Genomic DNA, 27,699 nt, shown 5'->3' with positions numbered 1-27,699 from the left:
ATGCTGTTTTGCCAGCATGTGGTTGTCCCAATTAAAATTCTGGCAAAATAAATTATCCCAGATCAATGTGAATCATTCCAAATTGCAATGAATAATTTATAGTAAAGTATATATTATGCCACATAAATATAAGAAGTCTGTTTTCCCCCAAGTTAATCTTTGTAAATACACATTTCAAATCCACACAAACCAACTGGGAGGAGCACGAGCATTCAAAGACTAGAACTGTGCTTACAGTTTGTAAGTATGCATTTTCCTCCCTAATTTCTGCCTAAACCTTGGCTTTATTTTCCCAGTTCTCAAGAACCATGGCCTGTAGCAAGAACGTCTAAGTCTGATTTTCTGTGCATCTTAAAGTTTTTATTTTCATTATCACCCCTCCTAAGAGGCAGTGCCTACAGTGAGCTGATTTTCAGTTCAGGCCAGCATGGGGCAGGGAACTGGCCTCCTGGGCCTGAGGGTGGCTGTGTGACCTTAGGCAACCTCTTAAAGCTATTTCCTTATCTGTGAATTAATGGGATTAGATTAATACATCTCTGTAGTCCCTTCCAAACTCCAAATACTCCAGGGGTCCTCCCACCAACGAAAAAATTCTAGGCAAGACTTGGGTTTTTTAAACACCACCTCATCTGCTGTGCATTTACAAATGCAGCTCTTTAGGACTGTGAAGGTAAGAATACCTTAAATCAATATTTAATTGGATAGCAGGCACAAATATAAATTCGTTCCAAATCCCTTAAATCCTTTATTCCTTAGTTTCTTGTTATAGTGCCGCTTCTTTCTTCAAACTAGTTTGTGGGAAGCGTGCGGAGCCGGGGAGAGGTCACAGAAACCCACCCTTTTTCCTAGGCCAGTTTTCCACCCCAGCTCTTAGTGAGGTATTTCCAGGCACATGCAACCCATTCCCAGGCCCCTTCCCTGGAGGTTTTAATTCAAATGGAGCCCACGGCAACTCCCGGGGTGGGGTGGTGGGGGGAGCTCATCACCTGGAGCTTAATCTAAAATACACATTGCCCAGTCTCACCCTTGCCCAAGGCTCAGGGACTTTTAGGTTAAAATCGCACTCTGTAGGTAGTGGGTTCCAACGCTGGCTTTTCTCCCTCTTTCCTGCTGGGAGGCGTGGACGGTGCTGGGCAGAGCTGCCAGCCTCCCTGTTGTAAGGAAGGAGAACAGATGGCCCGCTGGGGGTAGGGGATCACGTGTCGGACCTCACTCTGGGCTGGATCCAGACTTCTTTCAGGACCCAGGTCCTTCGGCTTCATTGATCCCACCAAGGCATACAGGGTATATTGGGGGGCGGGGGTGCAGGAGGAGAAGCAGTGTTTATTTTAGTGAAAGCTGGGTAATTAGGGGAAGGTGGCAAGTTTGGGGAGGAGGGAGGAGGGAAGAGCGGCTGAAGGGATCGAGCTTCCAAGAATGGCGGTGTGCCTGGATTTGAAATGCAATCAGGTAAAGCCCTCCCTATCTGTTGAAATGCCCGTGGCCATAACGACAGTTAACACGCAGGTGCTGGAGAGGGAGGAGGGCCTCCGGCCCGCGCGAAAACTTGCACGACGCCCTACTTTGCTCTCGCTCCAGTTAGCAGCCTTCCGCAAAACTCCAGGCCTCTCCTTTGCCGAGCCGAAAGGCCACCCGTTCATGCATATGCAAGAGGATAAGTTTAGCTCTCAGCCCCGCGCGCTCGGAGGAGCCCCACGCCGCGCACGGTGAATCACCCGAGCTCGGGGGCGGGCGCTCGGCTGGGGCCGCAGACTGGCGGGCGGCGCAGCCACTCGCCGGCCGCGCGCCCCGACCTGGCGTCGCCCTTTTAAAAAGTCTTCCGCGGGCGGCCGCCGCAGCAGCAGCCTGAGGAGGCGAGTTCATCTGAGGACAGTCCCAGTTCTCAGAAATCCCTTCCCTGCTGGAACATCAAGCTCCCTTTACTGCAGTTGAACAAACTGCCCTAGATTAGGGATGAGGAACCCGCCCCAAACTCGTGCAAGAAGCTCCGGGCGCCCGCGCCCGCGTGAGCTAACCTTGAAATTAGCCCCTGCACCCGGTCGGGAAGGGGTGGGAGTGGGCGGAGGCTGCTCGTTGGCCCCGCGCGGCCCAAGCCCTAGGGTTTGCGCCCTCTGTGCGTACGGCCCCCGTTTCATAACTCTGGCGGGGTTGCATTTAAAAAAAAAAATTCCCTGGGGGAAGACAGGTGTGTGTGGGGGGACTGGGGGGAGGAGGCACCTTCTCCATCACCCACGCCCGCGAGGAAGAGGAAAACCTGCCCTACGGTCCCCTTGGGAACACTGCGGTGTAGGGTGTCGGATGACATCAGCTTCTAAACATATCCCGCACCGCACCCCAACTCAGCGCCGCGAGCTGGGCTAGTGCGGGGGAGGGGGGACAGCGGGGGAGGAGTGTGCTGCCGGCCGCCGGCGGGGTGGGGCGGGCCGGCTGGCCGGGCTGTGCGGGAGGAGATGACTTTGCAGGAATCGTGCTCACGGAGTTTGCAGGCAAGCCTTTCCCGCAGTGGTCGGGCCACTGGATGCTGGGGCCACGGGGTTAGGGAACATTCGTGCCATTCCGCGCTCTCCCCTGCCCCACAAAAGCCACACGCACGCACGCACGTAGCCCTTGGATCTAAGCTGCTTTTGTTTATATAAATCAACCCATCCCCCAGCTGTAGCTGTAGCGCCCGGCTGGGTCGGTCCGGGGACCCTCCGCGCCCTCCAGCCCCGCGTCGGCCTCCAGGCTAAGCCTGAGAGGGGGTCGGCGGGCCCTCCCGGTGAGTCAGATGGGCTGTGTTTCCTGTAGTTGTTGTGGAACAGTTTGTCCTTTTTAACCCCCCGCCCTCCTCCCCCCGCCCCCCCCCCGCTTGGTCTCCACCCCCTTGGTAAATATAGCGCTCACGTTTCATCATCTCTTTGTCCAACGAGCGCTAGACACCCCGGCCCGCGGCCCCCGCCGCCTCCCTCCTCCTCCTCCCCGCTCGCGGTTACCTCGCATAACCCCGCGCGGGCAGGCGGCGGGAAGCAGCCTGCCCCGCGGCCCCCGCCAGCCCTGCACCCCAGCGCTTCCCGCCGCAGTACACTCCAACCTCCCTCCCAGCCCCTCCCTTGCTTCCAATTCCCACTTAAGTTGTGTCCCCAGGCCCTCGTCCCACCCCCCGACCCCCGATACCCCCGTGTCGTGGGGACCGGGTTGAGAAATGTGCATGTGTTGGAAGGTAGACACCCCATTTCCCAGCCCCAGGCGGCACCCCACGCGCAGGCCAGTACTGGATCTTCCACTCACCCATCCTACCCCTTCCCAAGGCCGCCCCCTGTTCCCCTCCTGAGTGCAGGTGACAGCTGCTTAGACAGTGTCTGATTCACCGACAGCTGAACCAGCTACGAGTACTTGGGGGTGGGCGCTTCGTGAACCGTCTCCCTCCCACCCCGTCACCCCAGAGGGGGAGTGGGCTGGTGGGTCAGGAAAGGCGAGGTGGGTGGGTAACAGCCGAGGAGCGCTTGCTTACTGTTCCCTCTCTCCCTTCCCCTCCCAGTTTCATTTCCACACATACAGCCACCCACCGGGGACCGGAGGCGGCTGGTGTTCTCTGAACGCAGGGAACTGGCTCTCTCTGTGGTCTTCTGTTTACTTCCCTCCTCCTCTCCCCCTCCCTCCTCCTCGCCCCCACCACCCCACGCCGCCTCCCGCCCCGAGCAGCTGGGAAACCTGCAGCAAAACACTGCAGTCATGAGACTTCCCTGGACTCGAGCTGCGGCCTGGGTTTGCCCTGCCCTGCCTTGCCCCGTGTCCACTTGGGGCACTTTTTTGTTCTGGAAAGGCCCTTGGGGCTCCCCATCCAGGAATGTGGAAGAGGCCTCCTTCCCTCCCTCCCTCCCTCCCTCTTCCTCTCCCCTCTTGGCACCAGGTATCGTCCTGTGGGGGCCCTGCCGGGCTGCCTTTTGGGCCAGGGCTCTGGGCCACTGCCATGAGTAGCCACCTGTCCAGGGACAGGTAGTGAGAGAGCTGACCGTGTGCAGGAATTCGGCATCCAGGACGCCGCAGAGCTGGCTTACTTGTTATCACAGGCTCTCCCGTTCATGACAGGGTGCCCAAAGTTCCCTGCAGACCAAGGTTTCAGGCGATCCCCGAAACCTGCTCCCAGGGACACACCCTCTCCATAGGGAATGTGGCAAAACCTTTCCTTTCAAAGCTTGCTTCCCAGCAGGGAAGAATTCAAGCTCTCTCCCTAAGGAAGCTGAAAGAACAAAGAGCTCTGAGGAGGCCAGGAGGGTTGAGCTCTGGGTGCCGCCTGCCTGAAGTTCACCCCATTCAAAAACCACCTCTTCACCACCGCTCTGCTCCACTACCATGGTTACCAGTTCCCTGTCCTTCCGCAGCACAAATGTTGCACAGAGGCAGACACAAACGACGGCATTTTAAATGTTCTTTTAAATATCCAAAACACTGCCTTGGTATTTTGGTAGCAGAGAAGAGAGAGTGAAAATCCCGGCAGTTCCCTGGTTTCCTTCTGACCCTGTAACCCGGAATAAATCCCTCACCCTGGATGGCCTCTCAGAGCCAAAGGAGGGAAGGGAGCTTACTGAGATACTAGAGAGTAGAATTCAGAAGAGCAGGTCCACCTACACCCAGAGAATTAATACCCAAGTTAGACTAGTTCTCCCCTCTGCCCTCCAGCTGTAAAACCCCCAGCTGCTCTGAAGTACCTGCCATAAGACCATACCAAGCCCTGCTTGTTGCTGTGTTCTGCCACATCTCTCTCTTGTGCACCCCCCCACCCCCCATTCCCGGAGATGCTAGCATCTGACAGCAGAGTTCCCCACCTCCACCTCATTCCTGCTGACATCTTTGGTGAATTTAGCATCCTTGTAGAGTAATGACCCAACTGAAACCCTAGTATCTAAACTGCAGCCATATCCCCTTCCACCCTACTGTCATGTGGGTACCCTGGACCTTTGCATCGCCAAATAACAGCATCACCGCTGAACTTTTCATTTCAAGCATCCTGTTCCCTGATCAACATGTCTTTCCCTTCCAGCTTATTTACTCTAATAACCCCACTTGAACAATTCTTTGCCCCCATTTTGACCTCTAATCTACTTTCCCACTGTTCTTCATTGCCCTTATATTCTCATATCTCTCCTACGCACATTAGATTTCATAGTCATCACTATATCATCCCTTTGCATACACTCCTCACTTCCTTGTTCCTGGGACTACCTGCCAGGCAAAACCCTGATTTGTCCAGCTTAACACGCTGGACAAAAATAACAGTGCTAACTGTTGTCACTAAATTTATGATCATAAATCTCAAGTGCGCTCTCAACACTGCCCTTCTGCATTTCCCTAGTCAGTTTACTTTCCCACACTCTGAAATGACTGCATTGCACCTCCTATCCTCAAATATCAACACCTCTCCCCTTCCCCACTCTGAGCTGAAAACTTTACTTCTCATTTCACTGAGAAAAATAAAAGCAATTTTACAAGAACTACCTCATCTTCCCACCCCATGGCTTCCATCCTACCTGCCTCTCTGCTCGACTCTGCCTTCCCTCCTGTCTCATGTATGTAGTGTCCCTGCTCTTATCTAAGGCAAGCCCTTCCATTTGGCACCGTGGTCCCTTCCCCTCTTGACTATTTAATGACTGCTCCTGAAATTATCTCCTCGTCGCCTGCTCATCAATTGTCCTCTCCTAAATAATTCACTTCAGCACAAAAACATGGTGTACACCCTCCTGTCTTTATATGTACACATATGTCCCTTTAGCCCCATATTCCCCTCTAATTTGCCATTTCTCCTTGGCTGCAAACACCTCAAAGTTGCCTGTATGCCCACACCTCCTATTGTCTCTTGATCTCATGGCAATCAGACTTTCACCCCCATCAGTTCACCAAGACCACTCTTGTCAAGGTCACAAATGACCTCCATCCTATGAAATCTATTGGACAGTTATTTCACTTCATCCACCTCGAAGCAAAGAAGACTAAGAAAGAGTGGGCTGCGAAGTAAGAGGAAAACAGGAAAATATGGTATCCTGGAAGCCAAGAGAAATTGTTTCAAGGAAAAGAGTTTAATTAATTCCTTCTTAGTCTCCTTAGCTGGACTCTTTTTCAGCTCTTCTCCTGGCTCTCTAAGAATTGGGGTGCCCCAGGGCCCTATCCTTTGCCCTTTTCTACATCTATATTCACTCTCTTGGTGACTTAATCCACCCTGAAAGCATTAATATCTTCTATATGCCAGTGGCTGCCACATTTTTATCTTCAGTCCAGACCTCTCTCGAACATCACACTTGACAAGCATCTATTCCTCATCTCCACTTGAAGATCTAACAGGCATCTCAAACCTAACATTTTAAAACTGAACTACTGAGTATAGCACAGGGAACTATATACTCAATATCTTATAATAACCTATAATGGAAAACAATCTGAAAAAGTATATACATATATATGTATAACTGAATCACTTTGCTGTACACTTGAAACTAACACAACATTGTAAGTTAACTATACTTCAATAAAAAGAAATAAAATTGAACTACTGATAATTTCCTCCCCAAAAGGCTCAATTCAAAGACCCCCCCATCTTAGATAAAGGTACTCCTGTGATTCTGATTGCTCAGGCCAAAAACCAAGGAGTTGGGCTTCCCTGGTGGCGCAGTGGTTGAGGATCTGCCTGCCAATGCAGGGGACACGGGTTCGAGCCCTGGTCTGGGAAGATCCCACATGCCACAGAGCAACTAGGCCCGTGAGCCACAACTACTGAGCCTGCGCGTCTGGAGCCTGTGCTCCGCAACAAGAGAGGCTGCGATAGTGAGAGGCCCGCGCACCGCGATGAAGAGTGGCCCCCGCTTGCCGCAACTAGAGAAAGCCCTCGCATAGAAACGAAGACCCAACACAGCCAAAAATAAATAAATTAATTTTTTTTAAAAAGTGGATAATAAACTCATCCCTTTAAAAAAAAAAAAAACACACACACACACAACAGGTCACATCTCTCCTCTGCTCAAAACTCCACAGTGATTCCTGTCTTAGAGTGACTGCCGAAGTCCTCACCATGGGGACAGGGCCCATACCATCCACCTGAAAGGTGGCTGTCTGACCTCTTCTCCTCCTTGCACCCCCTGCCTCATTCCGCTCCAGCCACCCTGCCCACCTTGCTCAGCTGGGAACTTTCCAGCCACATTCCTTCCTTAAAACATTCGCAATGGCTCTCCCATCCACCTGGACCCTCTTCTCCGAGATCTCTGCCTGCCTCACTCCCTCACCTCCTCCAAGCCTTGGCGCCAATGTCCCCTTCTAAGCAAGGTCTGCCCTGGCTGTCCTATTTGTAGTTGCAACTCCTGCAGTTGCCCTTTTCTACATTGTCTTCCCATGGCACTTATCATTCCCACATGCTACATACTTTGCTTATTTGTTATATTTGTTGTTTATTATCTGTCTCCTACTAAATACAAGCTGTTTGTTCACTGATGTATTCTTAGCGTCTAGAACAGGGAGTGGCAGATAATAAGCTCTCAGTAAATTCTGCTGAATGTAAACAGGGGATAAACAGCTGTAATTATGTTTGAACCTTGCTATATACCAGGCACTCCAAAATACACTCTGTGTGGTCTTAGTACTCCTGGTTTATTGATGAGGAAATTAAGGTTAGGAGAGAATCAGTGACAAATCCAGGCTCACACGGTGGCGAAGCTAGGATTTTAACTCAGTACTCTGAATCCAGAGCCCGTGCTCTTTAGCACTCTATTATCGTGCCCCTGTATATGTGGAAGCTGTAAGGCAACAGTGAGTTCTTTCAGCTGTGGTGAAGCACATTGTGACGTGTGCAGATGTCACCTGAGTGTCTGGCAGCAAGGTGGGTCACACAGGCTCCTTCCCTTACTCTAGACGCTCATGCTGAAGAAAGGGTGAGCGTGATGGGCAAGGACATGGCCATGTATTTAGCTTGCACTACAATATTTTGGCTACTTATGAAGATGCTGAGCATATTTGTAGAACAGAGGCAGCATGGTGCAATAGATTGGTTTCTTGTTCACCATATATTTTGAACAAAGACTGGCTGGAGTCTCTTTTAATTCAGGACCCAGGTTGCTGGAACAGCCACTATTTGGAACACTCAAGTCATAGTTTCTAATTACATCTCATTTGTCGCTATCTCATCCATAAAGGGAACAAGAAGAAGCACAATCCTTCCATGTGCCCAGATGGCAGAGAGCTAGAAGTAGTTGTTGGGCCCATGTCCAGTATTACTGACTATGCTCTTGTTGGACCAACCCTCTTAATAGATACCAACTATAACTCTGGATAAAATATAACTCTGGATAAAATTACCTGAGGCTCCTGAAGAGTGAACAAAAGCAGGCAGATAGTGGAAGGGAGTTACATTTGGAAGAAGGGAATGACATGAGGAGAATTTCCTGTTTATTATGGCTTTTAGCTTGCGTGTAGGTCCTAATTTGTACCATTTACAATGGCTAAAATACTGACAGAAAGGCAACAATCTTACTGGCTTAAAGAGCCAGGGGGTAAGTTTTGGGGCACCCACAAATGCTGGTAAATAAGGGAAGAAAATCCAGAAAAGACAGAGCTAGAGAGGAGGAGCCCCAAATTCTAGGTATAAACTCTGCCCAAATCTCTGGCTGATTGCTGAATCATACATGCATGCGACAGACTCCAAGCACCCCAGGTAAGAAGACACAAGTGACCTGATATTTGAGCAGCCACTCACTGTAGGGGAAATGGAGTTTTGCCATTTGAGTTCAGCCAAGTTAACTGTTCACTTAAATGAAAAAAATCAATACTCTTTAGAGGAATATAACAGAATCCACAGTCTTTACAACCTGTTATCCACAGTATCCAGGGCATTTTCCAAAGTTACTTGACATATGAAGAAACAGAAAAATATGACCCACTCACATCATAAAAGACAGTCGACGGACAACAACCGCTGGATAACTCAGATGTTGCATATTGCAGATATGGATTTTAAAGCAGCCATTATACTCATGCTCATGGGTGGAAAGAAAAATATGCTTGTAATGAATGGATAGGAGGTCTCAGTAGAGAAATTGAAACAAACAAAAAAAATCAAGTGGAAATTTATAGAATTTAAAAACAGCAGGTGGAAATGACAAGAGCCAGTGAACTTGATGATATCAATAGAAATTACCCAATCAGAAGACAGAGAGAAAAAAATGGGAAAAAAAGAGCCTCAGGGACCTGTGGGTCAATATCAGAATATCTAATACATGTGTAATTAGAGTCACAGGAGAAGAGAGAGAGAGAGAATGGGACAGGCAATATATTGGAAGAAATAATAGTGAGACGTAATTGACATATTCAAAAAGGTCAGTGAACACTAAGCAGCATTAATACAAAGAAAACCACACCTAAGCACATCATAGTCAAGCTCCTGAAACATAAACACAAAGAGGAAATCATAAAAGCTGCCAGAAAAAAGTCATATTGTATATCGAGGAATAATGATTTGAATGCCACTGACTTCTCATCAGAAGCAATAAAGACTGGAATACAATGAATGACATCTTTGAGGTACTGAAAAAAAAACTCCAGTCAAACCAGATTTCTATATCTAGTGAAAATATCCTTCAAGAATGAAGGCAAAATAAAGATAATTTCAGATGAAAGAAAACCAAGAGAATTTGCCACCAGCAGGTCAGCACTACAAGAAATGCTAAAGGAAGTTCTTTGGGATGAAGGAAAATGAACTCTGATAGAGACTCAGCTTTTTAGGAAGGAATAAAGAGAATCAGAAATGGCAAATACGTGGGTAAATATGAAAGACTTAAAACATTTCTTTAAAATACATATTAACTATTTAAGGCAAAAATTATAACATTGTCTTGTGAAGTTCACCATAATGTATGTGTACTACATATAATAATTATAGCATAAAAGATGGGGGAGGGTAAGTGAACCTCTATATTACAAGATTTTTAAATTTTATGTGAAGTGGTATAATATTAACTCTAAGCAGATATACTGATGTACAGGAAATTAATGACTACTATGGTATACCTTCCCAAAGAGTTCACAGTATGGTGGAAGAAGACATATGTCCAAAAAATTACAACATAGTGTGGTATGTGCAAACAAAACAGGTTGTACAAAGACAAAGACCTCTGGGATTCCAGAGAATCAGTAATTAGCCCTCCTTGGGGGGTAGATAAGTAAAGGCTTCATGGTAGAAGTTATATTTGAGCTGGGTTGTGAAGGATGATTAAAAGACGAGAGGAAGAAAGGCATCCCACACATGGCATAGATGTGAGGGCAAGATGGTGCAGAATGTGTTTGGGGCACCAAGAGTCATCTAATTCTTCCTCTGGGAGTGGCAGGAACTGTGAACCTGTCAAGAAGGGCCTCAAAGACAAAGATAACTGTAGGGTAAATATGGAGGATCAACTGAGGCAGAGAGAACCTGGAGGCAGGAAACTAATTGAGAGGTGATTACAAAATTCCTTATAAAAGATGACGAGGACCTGAACAAAGGCTATGGCAGTAGTACTGGGGATGAGGGAATGATGGGAGAGATGGTCAGAAAATAGCATCAGCCAAGCTTAGTAACCAACTGAATATTAGGAGGAGTCCACAGTAAGCCCCAGGTTTATGAATGTGGGGACTGGTGCCATTAACTGAGATAGAAAAAAAACACTGGAGGAGTGAATTTGAACACGGGGGCAGGGACTGGAGTAATTAACTTAGTTTTGACACCTTGAGTGTGATGAGCCTGAGGGCCATTGGGTGTCCACCCAATACCAATTCTCCCATTTCTTGGGAGCTGGCTTTGATTTCTGTTTGAGTACCAGTGCCTCCTTAGGCAGTCCAAGTGTTTTGGGAAATCTGAACTCTATGTCAGGATATGGAAGTTGGGCATTTTGCTTTACTTAACGTAAGCTTTTCAGAAAAACTTAATCTTCTGGTACTTTAAGAATGCATAAACTTGCACTTCCCTGGTGGCACAGTGGTTAAGAATCCGCCTGCCAATGCAAGGGACACAGGTTCAAGCCCTGGTCCGGGAAGATCCCACATACCATGGAGCAGCTAAGCCCGTGAGCCACAACTACTGAGCCTGCGCTCTAGAGCCCAAGAGCCACAACTACTGAGCCCACATGCCACAACTACTGAAGCCCGCATGCCTAGAGCCCATGCTCTGCAACAAGAGAAGCCACCGCAATGAGAAGCCCACACACTGCAACAAAGAGTAGCCTCCGCTCACCGCAACTAGGGAAAGCCTGCGTGCAGCAACAAAGACCCAATGCAGCCAAAAATAAATAAATTAATTAATTAAAAAAAAAAAAGAATGCATACACGATCCATCTTAGATCAGTTAACCTGTACACTTTCCTGGGGGCTTCTAGAAAAGAAGCTCCTTTTGACTCTTTCCTTTTGGATGAGGTAGTAATATATGATGGCATAGTCTGGAAGATCTTCATGCATTCTGTGACCATGAGGGAAGCCAGCCACAGGGTGAGCTGGACAGACAGAAGTCGGATCAGAGAGTTGGAAAGGAACTGGGGTCTTCGATCCAGTGAGTTAATGACTCAAATTGACCCTAAAGCTTATACAACCTGTGAATTTTCATGGTATGTGAACCAATAAGTACCCTATTTTATAAAGCCAGTTTTGTTATGGTGTTTGCAACACAAAGAGCCCAACTGATCTATTTAGACAGAGATGGCCAGTAGGCATTTGGAAAGATAGGACTGGATCTCAGAAGAGTCTTAGGGTTTAGAGAAGTCAATTATCTGTCTAGGTTGATACTGGGGTTATGGTAGTGGATGAGATTGTCCAGGGAGCAAATGTCAAAAGAGAAAATGATGGTGTACATGCTGAAGTGGAGAACAGGAGAAAAGGTGTATCTCAAGAGCCAGAGGGGGACTTCCCTGGTGGCGCAGTGGTTGAGAATCCGCCTGCCGGTGCAGGGGACGTGGGTCTGATCCCTGGTCCAGGAAGAGCCCACATGCCACGGAGCAACTAAGCCCATGCGCCACAACTACTGAGCCTGCGCTCTAGAGCCCGCGAGCCACAACTACTGAAGCCCGCGCACCTGGAGCCCGTGCTCCGCAACAAGAGAAGCCACTGCAATGAGAGGCCCGCACAAGGCAACAAAGAGTAGCCCCTGCTCGCCTCAACTAGAGAGAAAGCCCGCGCACAGCAACGAAGACCCAATGCAGCCAAAAATAAAAATGAATAAAAAAAAAAAAAAGAGCCAGAGGAAGAGAGGGTCCAGAGAAAGGGAGTTGTTGACCGTGGTCAAATAGGATGAGGACTGGATTTAAAAATTAAGAGGTGATGGGGCAGTTTGGTAAGTCAGACACTTCACTTCCTAAACAAAAACTACCCCTCCTCTCTCCTTTCTGGCGGAGATCCCTTGATCTCAGAAAAAGTAGGCCTATCTCTGCTCTGGAGGTGGGCATGTGACTCGGTTCTGACAACTGGGTGTAAGGAGGCTAAGTTTGCTGACAGGCAGGCACAGGAGGAGAAATTCTGTTCATTGAGCCATTCAGATCCCCTCACACAGTTGTGTGAGGGTAGGATGTTTAGATCTGTTATGACCATGAGAAGAAGGCCAAGAGGATATCTGAGACCAAACCAGAGCCCTGTAATTGGTTAAGTGCTGAATTGCTAGCAGTGACCTACTTCTGGGCCTGTTTATGAGGAGAAATCATAGTGTTTGTGTTTAAGCTACTGCCAGTTGGATGCTCTGTTATTTGCAGCCTAACAGACACATTTAGCAAGAAATGTTTCAATAGATTAGGGGCACATTAATCAAACTCCAATGAGCTGAGGTCTGAACTATAGGTAAACACATATCATCAGAGCCTATGGTGTGGTTTTGCAAGAAGTTGGAAGGTTAAGGGGAAAAGCAGATGTAGGGGTATATGGAGGGAAGGAAAGATGATCGGGACATTTTTTCTAGATTGCAAATACTTGAATACGTTTCATCGAGGAGAAGGAGGGAGTGGTTAGGCACAAATTTAAAATATATGAAGGAGGAGATCACCGATAAAACAAGGTACAGAAGGGAAAAGTGTCTCGAGAGCCCAGAAGGAAAAAGGAAAGCTCTGTCTTCCTTTGAGGCAGAAAGAAGACTGTGAGCCTGGTTGAAATGCGAAGTTTGGAGGTGGAAAGAGGAAAGCCCTGGGGAGTTCATGCCTGTTTTCTTTGTGAAGTAGAAACAAGGTAATCTGTGCAAGGGAGATGATGGAGAATGTGACAGAGGCCACGGGGAAAGTGGCAAGGGTTTGGAACACCTGTCATCAGAATAAGCCACCTTATTTATATCTCCTTGCACCGTGCCTGGCACATGGCAGGTTCCGTCTGCTGGAAGAATGAATTGACTCAATATGAGTAATAGGATCGTTAAACAGCAACAGCTGCCCAGCTGAGATGGTAAACCATGCATTTGTGGGGCTTTCTTAATAACTTTTATTCTTGTTACGAAACGAATATACTTGCATTGTAAAAGAGTTAAAAAATACAGATAAACTCAAAGAAAAGAAATAAAAATTAATCACACCCCACAAACCCAGAGGTAACCGTGGTTAATATTTCAGGATATATTGGTTTTGTCCTCTTTATGCACAACTATACATTAAAAAAATAAAATAAAAGCGAGATCAGGCCGTACATATTTTTGTATAACCTGTTTTTCAGCTAACAAGTCAGCTGAACAATTTCAGCTAACAAGTCAGCTGAACAATTTCAGCTAACAATTCTATGAATGTTTTCCACATTGTTTTACATTCTTCTACCTTATTATTTAAAAGAATTATCTTTTGAATAAGTAAGCATTCACATGGTTCAATTTAAAAAGTTTAAAGGGATATGTAATGAAAAATCTCTTCCCCAACCCTGTCCTTCAGCTACCTAGTTACCCTTTCCAGAAGCAACTAAGTTTTTTTTTTTTTAAATCCCTCCGGAGATATTTTATATATATCCAAGAAATACACATATCTTGCCCACATTTTTACACAAATGATTAGTATCATAGCAGTGTTTGCATCTTGCTTTACAAACTTAATAATATATCTTGACGATCACTACAGACCAATACATACAGTTTCCTCACATCTAAGGACTGCCATAGAATTCTAATACAAATGTACCTTAACGACGCCCCTGCTGCTCAGCATTTAGGTTACTTTGGGTCTTTTGGAATTTCAAAAAAGACTACTTTAAATAACCTTCTTTCACTTTGAAGCAATACACTTGAAGGATAAATTTCTTAGAGTGTAATTCTGGGTTAAAAGCTACGTGCATTTGTAATTTTGATAGATGTCAAACTGCTCTCCCTAGAGTTTGTACCATGTACATGTACAAACTCCGTATAGCAATGTATAAAAGTATAAACTAGCAATGTATAAAAGTGCCTGTTTCTCCACATCTTTATCAATGAGTTGGTTAAAAAGCTGTTTGACCTTTGCCATTCTGATTGATAAAAATGATATTTCAGCCTTTAAATTTTCATTCTCTCATTAGAGGTGAGGTTGAGAACTTTTTCATGTGTTTGAGAGCTTTGGATGTTTCCTTTTTTAACCCATAGCTATTGTCCATTTTCTTTTGGACTGTAGGCTTTTTCCCTCTAGAGTCTTTTTATATTAGGATATTAGCCCTTTGTCTTTGGTATGAATCACAAATATTTTTAGCCAATTTGTCATTTGCCTTTTATCTTTGCTTATTGTGTTTTTGCCATGCAGAAGTGTTTTTTTTTTGTTATTGTTGTTATATTTATCAGTTTCTTATACTTCTAGATGTTATTTCATAATTTGAAAGTCCTTCCCCATTCATATTATAAAATAATTGTCCCATGGCTTCCTCTAGAGCCCTTATGATTTCATTGATCTATTTAAATGTTTTTTTTTCCAGTGTACTTTGTGAAGTATGTACCCAATTAAATTTTTTCCAAATGATATCTAGCTATTCCAATCCTATGTTTTGATTTTATTTTTTTAAAGATATAATCATGTCATCTCTGAATAAAGACAGTTTTTCTTCCTCTTTTTTGAGCTTCATACCTTTTCTTTCTTTCTCTTACCTCATTGTACTTGCTAAAACCTCTAGTAAAATGCTGGCTGAAGTAGGGGGAGCGAGCATCTTTGCCTTGCTCTTGATCTTACCTGAGAGCAAACAGGTAAAGGACCAGCTGGCTCTGTGTTGCCAAACTGCTCTCCACAAAGTTTATGACAATTTGAACTACTCTGCAGTGTATGGAGTTGCCTAGGAAACCATAACCATTAAGTATGATGTTAGCTGTAGGTTGTAGATACACTTTATCAGATGGAGAAAATACCCTTCTATTCCTAGTTTGTTGAGTTTTTATCATGAATTTTGAAAAGTGCTTTTTCTATATCTATGGTGATCATGTGCTTTTTTTTGGCCTTTATTCTGTTAATGTGGTGAATTATATTAATTTGTTTTTGAATGTTAAGTCAACAGCATTTCTGGAATAAACCACACTTGGTTATAATTTATTATCTTTTCATATATTGCTTGGTTCTATTTGCTAATACTTTGTTAAGGATTTTCATATTATTTTCATGAGGGATATTGATCAGTATCCCTCCTACTGGTCTTTCCCTGTAATGTCCTTGCTGTGTATTGATCTGAGATACCACTTTAGTCATATACTAAATTTCCATAAATGTTTGAGTCCATTTCTGGATTTTATGTTACATTTTGTTTCATTAATATTTGTCTTTCCTACCTCATTATCATTAATGGATGCATTGTTGGATATTTGGGAATTAGGTTTTTCCAGGGTTCTACTACTACAGACAACGCTGTAATAAAGAGTATTTTGGCTAGATCTTTTCCCACTCCATGATTATATACTTAGTGTAAGTCCTTAGAGGTTGAATAGCTGGGTCAAGGGGTAGATATAATTTTAAGAATTTAGCTACTTTTCAACCAGTGTCCCATCAGGAAAATAAAAACCATGGTAACTGTTTCAATCAGCGTACCTAATTTAAGGAATAATTATTATTGTTGGAAGGACTGAAGAAGCAAAAAGGGGAAGGTGAGATAACCCCTACATTAGTAACTGCAAGAAGCCATTACCAACACTAGGATTATAGGAGCAAACAGGAGGAAGTAGTGTTGCCAGAACCCAGGACACTCTCACTGCGGACACTGGTGAAGACTTGTACTTAACTGTTGAAACCACTCACGCTACTGCTAGAGTCGCTGCAGGATGCGGGAACCACAGTCACCACCACTGCAGCTGCTGGAACCAAAGGATGCTCCACTGCTTCTGGAGATGGAGCCAGAAGCAGAGGGGGATACAAATGCCTTCTTCCTCCCTGCCTTTCAGTTGCCCCTCCCACCCCACCAATGCCTCCCATTGACTGAACCTAATCAGAAGCAAGATGGCAAAGAAGTCTGGAAAAATAGTTGACAGAGTCCAGCTCCATATGATACAGAGACACAAGGCCAAGCAAGGTCAGCTTCATGGCCATTCCATCTGTGCAGTTGCACAGGGCTTCATCCTTAGAAGAGCCCCATGCTGTCACTCTTTTGAAATTTGTTTTGAACAAACAGTCTAGCATTTTTGTTTTGCACTGACCCTGCAAATTATGGATTTGGTTCTGCAGAACAGAGCACGGGTGGGCAAAAATGGAGCTGACAGCGAAGAGGAAAATGCCAGGACTGCTATGTGTTGCCAAATTGCTCTCCACAAGTTTATATCAATTTGAACTTAGTACTGTAAAGAGGTGTCTGGGAAACCAACCATCAATTAGTTACAGTGCTGATAGGCAAGTTCCTAAGGTTTCCCCAAAGCACTTCCTAACAGTTCCAAAAGCAGAAAAGTTGTTGAACTAGTTCTCTGGCCTCTCAACCCCAGAGAGGCAGATTAGTCACCCTCTTTGAGATTTGGTATGTAATTTCCCTACCTCACCCCTTCAAGGAGGAAACAGATCTGACTGGGGAATGTGTTGACTGTGATAAAATTCATTATGTAATTGCTTTTGTATTTGCATATCTGGTCTACCATTACATTTACCTTTTATTGCTCTTTCTATGTCTTGTTGGAGCAGAGAAAAGGGTGAGTCAGATACTCAGCAGCACTTGGGGTTTTGTGAGGCTCAGCAGGCCGACTTCCAGATGCAGAGCCTCTGGACATGCTCCTGGACGCAGACAGCAGTCTGCACATTGGACCTGAATAACCCAGCAACAGTATGGGAATGGGGGAGGTGGTCAGAGAAGGGCCTTGAGATTTTGCTCTGGTAGTTACATTACAGCAATGACCAGCGCATGCCATGTCACTGAGGGAGGTGGGCAGGTGATGTGGGGAGGAAGTAGAGGGACCTCACAAGGAGCTCAGAACCAATGCTCCAGCCCTTTAGGGACCAAGAAGAGGCCACTTTGGGATAAGACACTTTCAGTATACCCCCCCATAGTCTCCCCTTGTCTGTAGGGGATACATTCCAAGATCCCAGTGGATGCCTGAAACTGTGGATAGTACTAGACACTATATATACTGTATTTTCCTGTACATACATACCTATGATAAAGTTTAATTTATAAATTAGGCACAGTAAGAGATTAACAATAACTAACAAATCAAGAGAAAAATGATAACAATATACTCTAATAAAACATATGTGAATGTGGCCTCTCTCTCAACCTATCTTACTATACAAATTTAATGCATTTTCCATCTGAACTAAGCACTTATCATGCACTGTGGCCATAATTTTTGCAGTTTGAAGTGCAACAGCAAAACTAGTACAAATTTCTTTTTCCTTCTTCACAATTTCACGAATAGAAGATTCGTTCTCAACCGTGGACCTTAGCAAGTTCAGCAAACGATTTTTAAAAATCGTTTATTTAAAAATTAAATCACGAACTTCCACCTTTTCACTTAAAGGAAGCACTTATGGCTTCTCTTTGGCATATCCGAATGGCCAGCATCACTACTCTTGTGCTTTGGGGCCATTATTAAGTAAAATAAGGGTGACTTGAACACAAGCACTGAGATACCACGTATGATAACCAAGACGGCAGGATACTCTGGACAAACGTATGATTCATGAATCAGGTGGGATGGAGTGGGACAGCACAAGATTTCATCACGCTGCTCAGAATGGCACACAATTTAAAACTTGTGAATTATTTCTGGAATTTTCCATTTAATATTTTTGGACCCCAGTTTACCGTGGGTAACTGAAACCATGAAAAGCGAATCCTTGGATAAGGGGGACTACTGTACCTGCTACAGTTGTCTGAAATGTCCTCCTTAACAATCCATTTCCTGAGCTAGAGCATGGAGCCCATAAGTTTTTACAGTTACTCATAAAGGAAACAAGTCATTCACTCATCATTCATCTATTTTTCAATAGATTGGGCCTCCATATATGCCAGCATTGGCACAAGGGATATAATGGTGAACAGAACACACATGACTACTGTCTTCCCAATCCTATGTTCTAGAAGTGGGGGGAGAGAGGGGGATAATCAATTGCAATACAGTGTAATTAATGCTATGACAAGAGGATTAAAGGGTGCTACAAAGAAAACATAATAGGGGTCCTTCACCTTGTCAAAGCATCAGGGAAGGACTGAGAGCTAAGCTGAGTAGGATTTAGGCAAGCAAGGAGGGGAACTGGGTGGAAGAACGTTCTAGGAAGAAGGAATAGCAAGTACGAAGGTCCTGACGTGAGAGATCAGGCTACATATAAGGAACTGAAAGTAGTGTAGCCTAGGAAGGCAGGGGTGAAGAGAGGTGAGGCTGGGAAGGAAGGCATGGGTCAGATCTTAAATGGCTGTGAATACCCATGTGGCTTTTATCCTAAGGGCAATGGCAAGCCTTTCAGGTCTCTAGCCAGGAAAGAGACATAGACTTGTATTTTAGAAATACCACTCTGCCTGCAGTCTAAAGAATGAATCAAAAGGAACCAAGATTAGAGGAACAGAAATGAGAGTCCAGGGAACAGATGGAAGTAGCTTGGAATAGGACTGCGGCAAAGGAATGGAGAGAAGTAGGCAGATTCTGGATACAGTTAGGATGAAAAATTGACAAGGCTTGGGAATTAGGTTTGGTGGAGAAGGGCAAAGGAGAGGGTAAGGATGTCTCCTAGGTTAACGGATTCAACAACTGTGGAAAGCAGATTTGTAGGTGAGGGGGAGCTGACTTTGCAGTGTCTGTGGGACAGTCCAGTGGACAAGCCTAGTAGACAGCTGGCTAATTATTAGCCACTAACTCCTCACCTTAAATTACTTTATTACAGATTAACAACCTAGTTAACTTAAAGTTCTAAAGGAATAGGATACAAGTATTTTTGTTTTGCTGAAGGAGACAGGGCTAAGTAAAAGCCATGAACTATCTCCTACCTCAAATTCATATGCCCTCCTAGAGTTCATCCTCCTACCTCTGGTTGACCTAAACTTTCTCCCTGAATCTTTAGTATAGCACTCTCTCATTGCTTTCCAAGTTGTCTGTTGACTCACCAGTGTCTTTTATCCGATTATGAGTTTGAGGCAGGATCTCTGTTCAGTTCATCTTTGGATTTCCAGTGCCTTATAGGGTGCCCTGAACAGGGTATATCCATCTCTCACTCAATGACTTTAATTTATACTGAAAATTCTGCTACTATATGAAAAGCTATTACATGAAAAAAAACTCTATTCATTTTAACAGGAAAAATTGTGTTGTAGCCCATCCCAAGATACCAAACAACTTTACAGATAAAGAAAAATATATGACTTGAACAATGAAAATAAATTTAGTTAAGTAATAAACAGCAATTTGAAAGTTAAATCAATACAGTTTATACATAAAACAATGTATTAAAGGCTAATTGTACTTCTTTTTCTTCTTTCTTGTTCAATTTTTCAACACTTTGGAGACTTTTGCACTTACACGGGGTTAAAAATAAAATTATAGCACAGAAGAATACCTCTATGGCAAAATAAAAGTTAAACATGAGAGTGCTTCGAAATATATGGAAATAGTGCACGCACTCAACAGGTCAAAGAGCCATAGATGCCACGACCTCTTAAGTCCTCTCATTGGGCCCATGTACACAAAACAAAATGTTTGGGGTTTATATAAACATGGCTCACAATTTAAATTGGTTCCAAATAATATTCCCTACAATAAACCTGTGTCAAGAAAATTGGTGAGTGGGTTTTTTGCTTGAAACCCCAGTGAAGAAATATTACTTCTTTTTTTTTTTTTTTTAATTAATTAATTAGTTTATTTTTTGGCTGTGTTGGGTCTTTGTTTCTGTGCAAAGGCTTTCTCTAGTCGCGGCGAGCGGGGGCCACTCTTCATCGCGGTACGCGGGCCTCTCACTGTCGCGGCCTCTCTTGTTGCGGAGCACACGCTCCAGACGCGCAGACTCAGTAGCTGTGGCTCACGGGCCCAGTTGCTCCGCGGCATGTGGGATCTTCCCAGACCAGGGCTCAAACCCGTGTCCCCTGCATTGGCAGGCGGACCCTCAACCACTGCGCCACCAGGGAAGCCCCAGAAATATTACTTCTTGTTCATTATTTATTTAGTGAGGTTTTGAGTGAAAAAGTTGTTATATCAAAAATAAAGTGGTATGACCCAGCAATCCCACTGCTGGGCATATACCCAGAGAAAACCATAATTCAAAAAGATACATGCACCCCAATGTTCACTGCAGCACTATTTACAATAGCCAGGTCATGGAAGCAACCTAAATGCCCATCGACAGACGAATGGATAAAGAAGATATGGTACATATATACAATGGAATATTACACAGCCATAAAAAGGAATGAAAATGGGTCATTTGTAGAGATGTGGATGGACCTCGAGACTGTCATACAGAGTGAAGTAAGTCAGAAAGAGAAAAGCAAATATCATATATTAAAGTATATATGTAGAATCTAGAAAAATGGTACAGATGAACTGGTTTGCAAGGCAGAAATAGAGACACAGATGTAGAGAACAAACGTATGGACACCAAGGGGGAAAATGGCGGGGGGGTGGGGTGGTGGTGGGATGAATTGGGAGATTGAGATTGACATATATACACTAATATGTATAAAATAGATAACTAATAAGAACCTGCTGTATAAGAAATAAATTAAAAAAAGGAAAAAAAATAAAGTGGTATAACTTTTCAAAGGCTGGGATGGTGAAAAGTTGTTAATATGTAAAAGAAAACATGGAAGTTGAATGAATAAACGAATAACTGTAAGGCTCTCTGTCAGCAGGAACCCTTGTTGTATGAGAGAAGCCTGAGAACACTGGGGAGCAGACGATGGTGGAGGAGGTGAAGGAATGCCCAGAGGAACCTGGAGAATTCCAGCCACCATTTATTGACCATTTAGTACATGTTAGGTGTAGTGACAAGATGATCTCATTTGAGACTTCATTCTTCCATCTTGTCATTTTGTGGAAAGCTGTATACTGTTCAATCATCGGCCTTTTTCAGTAGTATAATTCCAATGAATCAAATATTTTCTAGGATAGTATTAATTTCAAATATTTTGTTCTATTGTCAGATCATGTGTTTCACACTTTGGAAAATATGGTGCTCACAGGGAGACTATAAAGACCTGGGACAGGGCAAAATAATTTTTTGGTGTGAATGAAAGAAAGGAAGGAAACAACTGTTGGCTGGTATACTTTGGGGTAGAATATTTAACTATGGGGTGTCCTTACTGCTATGCACACAAGTTTTTGTGTCTGTTTTAGAATTAACTAGAAATGTTTGAAGTAAAGAAGACAAAACTCTCAGGCTTTAAACAACATCCTAACCACTGACTCTTACCTTAAGTCCTGGCCTCCTTGGTTACAAAGTTAGGAAAACAGGAATCTGAGGTGAATGAATGAGTAAGGAATGGTGGGTTCATTCCACCTTATATTTTACTTAATTCACTTATGATGATTCTTCTCCAACTTTTCTACCAAAATATCCTAAAAGGCCAGAACAGTGAACCGCTGAGATTCTAAGGGCTTGCCACAAAGGAAAACGGCAATTTCTTGCCATTTCTTTGAAGACTGGTGTTTTATTATAACGACTCAGGAATTTTGTATTGATGCTACATATCTATATGTATTTTAATATAAAAATATAAAAGTTTTTTTTTCTTACCCAAATGTAATGGTAAAATTTTCCCCCCAGAGAGGCTGGTTGTATAGTACTTATTCAGTGGCTTTACGTGTAGCTCCCACCGCCATCACTGCCACATGACCACATACTCCTAATTAGGGTGCATATCCTCATGAGTTCAAGGGTAAATTGATCTTTGGAGTTTTGTTTTAATAATTTAAACATGTGTTTACTTACCAACAGTATGTAAACTCTTTCTTTGACTGGAAACCTCAGGGAGGATCTCTCTACCAAACAAAGGGATCGTTAAGCAGTGGGGCACCTGGGGTAAACCCTGTGATGGCCACTATCACTTCCGATGTTGATCAGGAACACAATTACTGGCAAGGCTAAACAAATGCACCCCCCCACACATACCCAAATTTAGGGAGAATATGTGGGACAACACCGAAAGTTGTGGGCCTCCAATCATTAAAAACTCTACAAATAAAAAATGTTGGAGAGGGCTTCCCTGGTGGCGCAGTGGTTGAGAGTCTGCCTGCCGGTGCAGGGGATGCGGGTTCGGGCCCTGGTCTGGGAAGATCCCACATGCTGCGGAGCAACTGGTCCCGTGAGCCGCAATTACTGAGCCTGCGCGTCTGGAGCCTGTGCTCCGCAACAAGAGAGGCCGCGATAGTGAGAGGCCCGCGCACCACGATGAAGAGTGGCCCCCGCTTGCCGCAACTAGAGAAAGCCCTTGCACAGAAACGAAGACCCAACGCAGCCATAAATAAATAAATAAATAAATAAATAAAAATAAAATGACTAATACTCTTAAAAAAAAAATGTTGGAGAGGGTGTGGAGAAAAGGGAACCCTCCTACACTGTTGGTGGGAATGTAAACTGGTGCAGCCACTATGGTAAACAGTATGAGGCTCCTCAGAAAACTAAAAACAGAACTACCATATGACCCAGCAATCCCACTCCTGGGCATATATCCAGATAAAACTCTAATTCAAAAAGATACATGCACTTCTATGTTCACGGCAGCACTATTCACAATAGCCAAGACATGGAAACAACCTAAATGTCCATCGACAGATGAATGGATAAAGAATATGTGGTATATATATACAATGGAATACTACTCAGACATAAAAAGGAATGAAATAATGCCATTTGCAGCAACATGGATGCAACTAGAGATTATCATACTAAGTGAAATAAGTCAGAAAGAGAAAGACAAATACCATATGATATCACTTATATGTGGAATCTAAAATATGACACAAATGAACCTATCTACAAAACAGAAACAGACTCACAGACATAGAGAACAGACTTGTGGTTGCCAAGGGGGAGGGATGCAATGGGGCACTGGGGTTAGCAGATGCAAACCATTATATATAGGATGGATAAACAACAAGGTCCTACTGTATAGCACAGGGAACTATATTCAATATCCTATGATAAACCACAATGGAAAAGAATTTTTAAAAAAAGAATGTATGTAAATGTATAACCGAATCACTTTGCTGTACAGCAGAAATTAGCACAACATTGTAAATCAACTATACTTCGATTTTAAAAAATTTTTTAAAAAGAGCATATGGGATGGGGAAAAATAAAATAAAATTCACAAAAAGAAAGCTGCAGGCCTCCAAACACAGATTTTGAATCAACATTTGGAACAACATCCCTGTCCCTTCCATAAAGGTTAAATTTTTCCATGTAGACAAAGGCTTTTGTGTTTTGAGGCTTGGTATAAGAATTAGCTGGAGACTTCTGTCAAGATTGTATTGTAAGTTCATCCTCCAATCAGCATCTTTGCTCCAATGATACTGATGATAGATAAAAAAATAAAATGAGAAAATAAAACTACATAGCCATGCTCAAAGGCAAGATAAACATTTGTTGATCAGAAACGGAGCAGAAAGACAAATAGTGAGTAGGCCTGAAGCAGCAGGCCCTGGGTCCAAAATCAGGCAGAAGCAGTGAAGAAAGTTTTTGCTTGAAGTGGGGCATTCAACACACTTATTAGATATGAAGAAAGGCTCAAAATAAATTAAATATTGTACTTGAGAAGGTAAAGAGAAAATAACAGAGTAAATCCAAATAAAGTAGAATCAAGAAAATAGTAATTATAAAACTGAAATTAAGTAAAATAGAAAACTAAGAAACAATAGAGAGTCTCAACAAAGCCCAAAACTGATTTTTTTTTTTTTTTGGTCACACTGCATGGCATGTAGGATCTTAGTTCCCTGACCAGGGATTGAACCTGTGTCCCCTGCATTAGAAGGTGGAGTCTTAACCACTGGACTGCCAGGGAAGTAACCCAAAGCTGATTTTTTGAAGAGTTTAATAAAATGGTCAAATTACTGGCAAGATTAATTAAGGGATAAAAGAGAAATGTATAAATAAACAGTATTGTGATCATAGCTATAGACACTTATAGATTTAAAAATTCACAGGTGATGAATATGAACTAGGTTATGACACTGAATTTAAAACTTAAATGGAATGGGCAATATGCTGGAAAAATATAATTCACCAAAAAGTGAATCAGGAAGAATTATCAGTAACTATTTAAGATATTGGCTTAGTAATTTTAAAAATCTTCACTTAAATGACACTAAACCCAGAGAATTTTACAAAAAAGTTTTACTAAATCTTTAAGAAACAGATAATTCCTCCTGTACAAATGTTTTACAGAACAGCAAAAGACAGAAAACTGACTACTTCATTTCTTAAAACAAGAAAAAATATCTTTAAACCTAATTTCAGAAATGACATACCATCCCATCTGCCACATTGCCATTAGAAGTACATCACTAGGTCCAGCCCACACTAACGGAAGGCATCACACAAAGGTGTGAATACCAGGAGGTGAGGATTACTGGGGGCATCTTGGAGTCTGGCTACCACAATCACAATATAGGAGAAAATATACATAATTATTCTAATAAATGAAACGAAAACATTAGTTAAAATTTAAAGTATGTTCATGATAAAAGACTTAAATTAGGAATAGAAGGAAAAGTTTTTACATTAATATAAAGTACATTCCAAAAATCTGTAAGACACATGATACTTAGTGGTGAAATTCTATAAGTAGCAGGTATACTTTCAACAGACTTACAGAAATCAAATCCTATAAATCATTAGTAATCAGCTAAGATATGTAACACTAAAAGATTCCATTCAAAATATCAAACAAAATTGTAAGGTACTTAAGGTTCAATATATGCACAAGACTGTTCTGGAGAAATTCATAAAATGTTTCAAGAGACATAAAGGAAGATCTGAATAAAAGGAGAGATAAAACTGGTTTCATGGATGGAATGACTAAATATTTTAAGGATGCCAATTAGTCTAAATTATTCTATAACTTTAAGCCATTCCAAATAAAATCCCTGAGGTAGTTTTGAACAGTGCCAATTTAGCTAGGCAGGAACTTTGTTACCCAGACTTACCTTCACTGAATGGTCCTAGGTTAGGATGAGCCACAGGAAAAGTCTGCGTGAAGATTGGAAGGCGGAGGTAAAGCAGTAGTAATTTTTTATGCTCTGAAGTTCTGTCTAGGGCCAGGCCCTGTTGCAACTCATGAGGTAGCAGCTGCACCACGTCTGTGTGACAATTCTATGGTGAAGGGTGCCAGCTTATCCTGAAAATCATCTGTATCATGGAGGTTGGGGGCAATGAGACAAAGACACAGGTTTGTCCTTGTGGTTTCCTAATTGTCTCTGCTCTGCCCTATTTTTCTTGTTTCCCTCTTACTGGTCTTGTTGACTTCAGGTCCAACACCAGACACAGCCCTAAAATAAATCCCTATTCTATATCATTCATAGTGGTTGTGTGTTTCTGATCAATTCCTAATTAATGCAACTCTTAACTAATGCAGTCCCAAAGAGGCATTTCATAGAAATTGACAGGCTGATCTGAAAATTAATTTGGAAGATGAAGAGGCCAAGAACAAGCTAAGAGAATTTTGAAAACTTAAAGAAGGTGGGTGGGGGGAGACTTGCTCTAGCAGATATCAAGACTTATTATACAGCTATTAAATCAAAACAGTATGATACTGGTGGAGTAATAAAGCAAAAGGACTAATAGAACAGAACCAACAGACCATAAAGACACACAAACATACATGAAAACATAATATATGATAAAGGGGCATTACAAATCAATAGGGAAAATGAACTATTCAACGTTGCTGCTGTGGCATTTGGATATCTTATATGAGAAAGAATTAAAATATATCTCTACATTCCATCATACTAAAAAAATACATTCTAGAATATCTAAAGCTCTAAATATAAAAAGCAAAACTTTAAAAAGAATTATAGCAGACTATCATTTAGGATAAGGAAGAATTTCTTAAACAAAACAAAAATTGCAACCATAAATGAAAAATTAATAAACTTAACTATACTAAGAAAAAGAAGAAACTTAGTCTAAGTGATAAAAGACACCAAAAAAAACAGAGTTAAAATACAATTATATTTTGGGAGAAGACTTTGCATTACACACAATATACAAAAGAGTAGCAAAAAAAAAAAAAAACAAAACCCAGAAACAAACAAAAAAAAACCCCAAAGGATTAGCATCCAGAATACACAAAGAACTCCCCTAAATACTTGAGAAAAAGCCTACTGACCAAAGAAAACGGAAAACAAGAAAAGAATACAGACAGGAAATGCATAGAAGATGCTGACCTGAAGGGGAAGATGCTCAGTCTCACCAGTCATCATCGAAATACAAAGTAAAATTAAAATGAGATATTATCTCATACCCATCAACGAAAATTAGAAGTCAACAATTATACTGAGGGTGTGGAGAAAAAGGGAACCTCACACAGTGCTGGTGAACATAAATTGGGAGGACTGTTATAGGAATAATTTGGTAATATCTATGAAAGTTGGAGATATATATACTCTACCACCAAGCATATATCCTAGAGAAACTCTCACGAGGATTTTATTGCAGTGTTGTAGCAGCAAAAAATGAAAACCAAAAGTCTATCAAAAGAAAAATGAATTAAAAAATTGAGGGCTATTCAGATAAGGGAATAGCATACAACAACTAACTGAATAAATTAGACCTGTAAGTAGCAATATAAATGAATCTCAAAAGCATAATGTTTAAATTTTAAAAAGCAAGTTTCAGGATCCTATGTACTATCTTTTATGCAAATTTTAAAAACACCCTCAAACAATGCCAGCTACTGTTTATGGACGCATATAGATGTAGTAAATAAATAAATAAATAAAAAGATAGATTTAAAGGGTAAACACGATTTTCCTGATTGTGGTTACTTCTCAGGAAACAGGATCAGAGAAGGGTCCAGATAAGTTTCTAAGTGTAGATGTAACATTTAGAACAAAGATTTAAAGCTAATACAGTAAAGTATTAACATTTATTAAGTCTGGGTGGTGGGTACTATATATTACACTTCCCTGTGGTTTGAAATTTTTCATAATTAGAGAAAAACAAATACTAGTGGTGCTATGGACTGAATGTTTGTGTCCCCCCAAAATTCATATGTTGAAGCCTTACACTCAAGTGTGATGGTATTTGGAGTTAGGAGTCTTGCGGGGTAATTAGGTCATGCGAGTGGAGCCCTCACGAATGTGATTAGTGCCCTTACAAGAAGAGAAACAACAGAGATGATCTATTTCTCTGTCAG

General features: G+C 42.7%; 1 long non-coding RNA gene across 1 annotated transcript; it reads left to right on the top strand.

Annotated features, from left to right (window-relative positions):
- Positions 1–6,957: 6,957 nt before the first annotated feature.
- On the top strand, positions 6,958–26,442 carry LOC309665004. The gene is made up of 2 exons (XR_014266145.1): positions 6,958–20,154; positions 20,472–26,442. It is a non-coding gene; the product is annotated as an uncharacterized lncRNA (long non-coding RNA).
- The last annotated feature ends 1,257 nt before the right edge of the window (positions 26,443–27,699 follow it).

This window comes from Balaenoptera physalus (assembly GCF_965194825.1).
Source record: "Balaenoptera physalus genome assembly, chromosome: 7".
Taxonomy (NCBI): Eukaryota; Metazoa; Chordata; class Mammalia; order Artiodactyla; family Balaenopteridae; genus Balaenoptera; species Balaenoptera physalus.
Note: the sequence above shows the minus strand (reverse complement) of the source record. Positions and strands in the feature narration are given on the sequence as shown.